This window comes from Varanus komodoensis, unplaced genomic scaffold (assembly GCF_004798865.1).
Source record: "Varanus komodoensis strain SLA01 unplaced genomic scaffold, ASM479886v1 scaffold32, whole genome shotgun sequence".
In the NCBI taxonomy this organism is placed as follows: Eukaryota; Metazoa; Chordata; class Lepidosauria; order Squamata; family Varanidae; genus Varanus; species Varanus komodoensis.
Genome location: NW_025335798.1, coordinates 24,615,478 through 24,621,773, shown reverse-complemented (window position 1 = coordinate 24,621,773; position 6,296 = coordinate 24,615,478).

Genomic DNA, 6,296 nt, shown 5'->3' with positions numbered 1-6,296 from the left:
ATAACATTGCTGAGTTTTCTAGCGGAAATTAATCTGGAGGAAGAGTATTGAACCAAATTGAAAAATGGGTTCAGATACCTTTTTAGTGAACCGTAGCTGAACGTTACAATTTTCCATAGGTGTTTGTTAGGAGTCTTAGGAATGATAAGGGGAGATGACCTTGGAATTACTGCTTGTCCTACATTTACCAACTTCCATTCTGCTTTTAAGGTCTGTAATGCAAACAGAAAACAAGCACTTTCCCATCACTGGAACATGTCAGAACAGGGGAGCTGAGATGCAGTAGTCTTCTACTGGCCTGGGTATTGCAAGCCATGGATCAGTGCAAGATGGTAGTGTTATGCTTTTCCATGCTAGTGCCTTCAACACAGTGGAGAAGAAAGCTGATAATTTCTCAGTAGAACTACCTCTTCTATATCCTATTATGAGGGTGTAGCATGAAAAGGGTCATCAATCAATAGCAGATCAACTGCTTTGCAAGCTGGAATTCCCGGGCTGAGCATTGATTGAGGAAAAGGGAGCAAGTAGCTGAGGAATGAAACCCCCACTTTTGACCCTATCTAGATTATTGGTCTAGATAGACCAGTGGCCTGACTCTCTCTAAGCTTCATATATTCAGAGATACCACTTAGTCATTAGTCATATTCAGAGATACCACTTAGTCCTACCCCTTGTGTCTAAGACATGTTAGCAATTAAGCTGGACTGTGTGTTTGTTTAATTTAAAGGAAAACCATTAATTGAGCTGCATGGTCAAGCTACATGTTCATTGCATAGCATGTAGTTGAGCCTATTTCTCCTCCTTAATTTTAACTTTGGTGTGGGTGATCCTGATTCAGTTCCAGACCAGATACACTGAAAGGGATGGATTAAAATTCCCACTCATTTGTATCTCAAAATTTCCATATATGTGGGGATTTTAACGAAGAGAAGTCTCTATTGGAGTTGATGGAGGTTCTCCCCCTACCATCATTAAAAAAAAAAAAAAATCCCTGCATGGTGGGATGGAATTTTGGCAAACAAACAAGGCTGGGGAAAATTTAATCCTCCCGTCTCCATGCATGCTAGTCCTGATCCAATTGGGACCACTCATATTATGCTAAAGTAAAAATTAAAAGAATGGGCTCAGCTGCCTGTTATGCAATTAACTCCAGTTTGACCCTTAGAAGCTTATTTGTTCATTTAATAATTACATGAATTGCTTTGCAAAAGTAAGTAGCCAGCATGGGAGACATGATCCAGACTGGGACCTTGGCAATGGCCCCCCACTGCAGTTTCGTTCCAAATTTCCTCTCCCCTGTGCCTGTTGTCTACTTTTGAACTCTAATTTTTGTATGAGTTCATTGTGGGAATGGCATGCTGTTCTTTGTTTGTCATTTCTGAATTACAAAATAAAAATGATACTCTTCCATTCATCATCTTCCACTTCCTTTGGAAAAGATTGCTGATTTATCTATAGATAACCAACTGGTTTTCCTTGCATACAATTTAATCAGCAAGATGACTTACATGCTGATGCCGCTGGCAATCGCAAGAGGTTGGCCGTTGTAGATGGAATGAATGCTACTCTGCCCCAGTCTCTTCAGGAATCCCAGGAGGCGCATGCTAGTCTTGCAGAATTGATCAATATGGATTCGATTTCTCAAGGGACAACATCATTTAGGGCACAATCCTATCTGGTTTAGGCAGAAAAACCCTCCTACAACTCTCAGCCTACTCCGGTTGGCAGGACTGCACCCTTAACTTTCCTTTTGGTTAAGCTGTACTAAACCAAACAAATTTTGAAAACCCACTTTCCTATTTCTATCTTTTAATTCAATGGCTTTTCATTTTGCAATCAATGGAACCATCAATGGTGAACAACCATTTCCATTGATTTTAGTGAAATTTGCATTCAGGGAAGTGGGCTGCTATCAGGACTTCTTGGAATCAAAGCCTGGGATGGCAGGCACTGCATTGCCAGACTGTCCTGCCGGGACAGTGCTATGGACTGGCACTGTTATTGCAGGAACAGCCTCTGCTGCCAGATGTAGTATTAGGCAGAGCAGCTGCAGGGTACCAAATTAATAGTAGCTATTTTTAATGGGATCGTGGCTGACAGGTAATCACAGCTCGTCAGATACTGGTTTGCCTACTGATCATAGGATGCCTCTAGCTAAGGCAGCACAGTGCACATCGCAATCAAACAGTGAGAAACATTTTGGAAAATGTTCCTCTCAGCTCCTGTCCAAGGCTTTGGAGCTGAGCATGGCCACTTTCCAGTTAGTAGCCAAGCTTTCTCCCAAATGCGAATAAATAAATCACACATTTGAGGCATTCTTGCTACAGCCCTAAAGCAACTTATTAGGAAGTGATCTGTACTAACTTGGCCATTCACATGTACTGCATGTCATTTAAATGGAAACATTTGGTATCGTATTAAAGGTACAGCGTTGTGAAGGTTTGGGCAGAAAACAGAGCATTTCTGCTATTGGGTGTTAGGGGAATGAATGAATGAATGAAGTGGAGCAGTTTGAAATCATAATTATGATTAATGAAAAGCCCATTGCAGATATGCATAGTAGGAACAGGGTGTAAATCTGAAAGTGTTATGATATTTTGATCCAAGTTTTCCTTTTCCTTTTTTTGCAGAAAGGTGCCTGCTGATTATAAATAAAAAGTGTGCCATGAAACTAATAACATTAAATAAAAATGAAATGAAACATTCTGAAATTATCAAACTCTTTTTGATGTTGCTGATTGACAAAATTGCTGTCCAAAGGTCACAGCAGTAACTAATAGCTGATTTGCCAAGTGCCTGTGCAAATTTCTTTCTTGAACCACACAAATGCAGATGGCAAATGAAGAAAGGCCAAGTATTTCAGGTCTGTTTTTGTAACTTTCTATTGCCAGGCATACCTAACAGCTATGATAGTAATAATTTTTCTGCATTTAAAATGGCAAAAGTTTATTTTCCTCCCAGCTGGATTGCCTGACTCATTTCTCGAAATATCTATTTTTAGAAGACGTCAAAGAAATCTTTGGCAAAACATCTTCATTTTCAAAGCAGGAACCTTGACTGCTTCCAGGATTCTTGTGCAATCTAGGAAAATGGCTTAGTCTCTTTCTTTGTAAGAACTTTGAAATTTCTTTGGCTGGATAGAATATCCACTGCAGTTTTTAGTCTTAAGGGTACTGTAAAGATTTTGTTTTTCTACGTGGTGTTCTAATGCTGAGGAGAACAATTATCTTCAGAATGTTTCTCCTTTCCCACCTACCTTTTTTCTCTTTCTTACTGCCATTCTCAACCTGGTGCCATCTTGATGCATTGGACGACAATTCCCAGCATCCCTACCAGCAAGCCTAATGAAATGATGGGTGGAACAGTCCAGCACATCTGTAGGTCATCAGGCTTGGAATACATTGTCAAGCCCCAATTTTGGTCCCTTGTTTCCTATCTGGTAACAAGAATTATAATAACCAGACAATGAGCCTAATCCAGCCCCTCAAGTAGCAGCTGTTCATCCTCCACTTGCCATCCCAGAAGCTAGAGAAAGGAATGTTTCCTGTAGGAACATTGCTGGCCATGCAATTCAGGGGGGAAAAAAAAGATTTTCAATGCCAATAACTTCCTCAAGTGCTCCCTGATAAAATTACTCAAGGCAGCACTCTAAAATAAGTGAGGGCAGAGGTAGGCTAATTTCCTGTTTGTTTGTTTACATAAATTTATAGGGCCCCTATAATTGCTGAGGCTTTCCTAGGAGGCTTACAATGCAAAACAAACTGACAGGGTAAAAACACATTAAATGCCAATTAAAACACAATGAATTAAACATCTATAAAAACAGTTTAAAAGGGCCCCAACATACAGGCTTAAACATTTAAAAAATTCCTAAAAAGAAATGTTTAGGCATGTTTAGCTGCCATGGAAGGCTAAGGCATGAATTCTGTAGTTCCCCACAACAACAGAACAGGAGTTGGGAACTTTTGACTCTTGGCACAATCAGGGAGCCACCACGAAGAAGGTCATCCTCCTTGTTGTCACCCTGTCAAGCACTCTCTGATTCTGGCCTTCATGCCACAGAGGGCTGCATTTTCCAGGTTCAGACAACATGAAATCTTTGTGATGTGAAGAAACCATAGAACAGACTGTGGTTCTGTTTGTGGTATTGAAAGACCAAATATACCACATTGGAATATCACAACACAGTTCAGATGACATGACAGATCAACAGGGGTTTAAAAACAAGCATGGTTGCTTGTCACATCACGTGAACCCAGGCCTTGCCTGCTTTGCTCTTCTTATACAGGGAATCTTCACATTTCTTAACTGAGAGCTCCCCACCTCCAACCCATATAATAAAGTGCCAGGTTTCTGAAAGGTGCTTTATCATTTCTGGGTTTGTTTATTGCCAACTGTTTTACCATGCCAAATGTGCATTAGATTTCTTTCTGTTAGACATGAGCTTCCTGATGCTCCATTATTCTCAGTCCCATGCAAAATCATGGATTCTTTTTGAGGAATATTCATTCCCACTTCTTTTATTTTCCTAGACGCTCTTCATGTTTCTCTTTGTATTAATTTCTCTAATATTTCATGTATCATTATCCTCATCATCAGAAAAATGTTGGGAGATGCTTGTGCATTGGGGATGGAGCCTATTCCTGCTTCTTGTGCAGTAAAAAATAAAAAATGCTTAGAATGAACCTTGAAGTAGAGAGTGCATTTTCCTCTTCACTGGCTGGTTGAAAATAGATGCGAACCTCTGATCCACTCTAGAATGTTTCATGACAATTCCCATTAACCCTACCAAGCAGGAATGATAGGGGTTTCAATCCAAGGACCCGGAAAGCCACAGGTTTCTCGGGCTGCAGGGTCCCTGCACAATTAGGGACCAAAAGGAAAGGCTTGCAGACCAAAGAAGTTTCAATGTCCTCGAATATCAGTGGGCATTTTTCTGGAAATGCCTAGAAAGGACTTTGCCAGAAGGTTTTGATACACCAGATTTAAAAGAACAAACTATCCTTTTGTGGAACAGTGTCAGGTCCTTTGAAGTCACTGAGAGGCTCAGGTCCATCTCTTTTTCTCATCTGTGACATCTTTGACAGGAACGTGTGGGTTTTCCAGCTAAATCAGTGTTCTTATGTGTGGGGTAACAATCTTATTTTTTCCCCAAGAAGTGTGTGTAGTGGGGGCAAAGCTCAACAACAAAAACAGCAACAATGGCAGATATGTCTTTGAAGTTACAAATCCCATTTATTGGTTCTTGTTGCTTACAGCTGTACTGAAACACCTATACCTGTGTGTTATATATATATATATATATATATATATATATATATATATGGCATTGGTTCTCCAACAGGGTGCCTAATGTGCCTACATACCTTCCTTTTGGCACCCCCCATGACCACCATGCTCCCCACTTCTGATTTCAATTTTATTTCTTAAGATGGGTTCAGATTATTATTATTTAATTAAGAGGTTACCATGTGTTTAAAGCACAGTATACTATTTTTTATTTGAGTTCAGAAGAGTGGTTTTGTGTTTCAGAGCTTAGACTCCAACTCTGCCTTGTCCTTGCTTTGGGCAAGGTACTATCCTTTTAATCTCACCTGTTTGCCTTTTGAAGCATGAGATGCCACGATGCCACCCAGGCCTGCCCACCAAGGCAGCCGTTTCATGAATGAGCCACTGGTAGCCATTCGGTGAGATGTTCGCGAAGTTCTGCAGGTGCCCGCTGACCCAACCATTAAGGGATCCCTGAATTGGCAATTCCAAATAAGATCAGCACTTGGTCTTAACTCATCTTAGACCGGGCATGCTGGAAGCTGAAACAGACCCAGAGGCTGAAGGCTGAACTAGGCATCTTGCTAAAGGCACATGATAAATTCCACCCTTGTCCCGCAGATACTATTTGCACTGGGACAACATTCCTTCCGGATACAGATGGCTGTAGTGGGGCTACTTTTCAGAGCACCATGTGCATGCCAGTGTGTGTGTGTGGAACCCACACATTCTCTCCCCTCACATCCTTGAGTATCCCTGTCACTGCAGGAAGTGGGACCCTCACGCTGTTCCTTGCTGCTGTTTTCCACATAGCAAAGCATCTGCTTTGGCTCCCAGAGAAGCCAGCACTAATCTGGGCTTGCTGGCACAGGCATCTACCCAAGGAGCGAGAATGTGAGCGGGTGTCTCCCACAAATGGCTGCCATCTTACTGGGGCAGCTGCTCATTCATCAACAGGTTTGCTGTGCCACAAAACTGCTGCCACAAAACACCCATTTCTAACCAGGCAACTGGAGAAGGCCAACAAA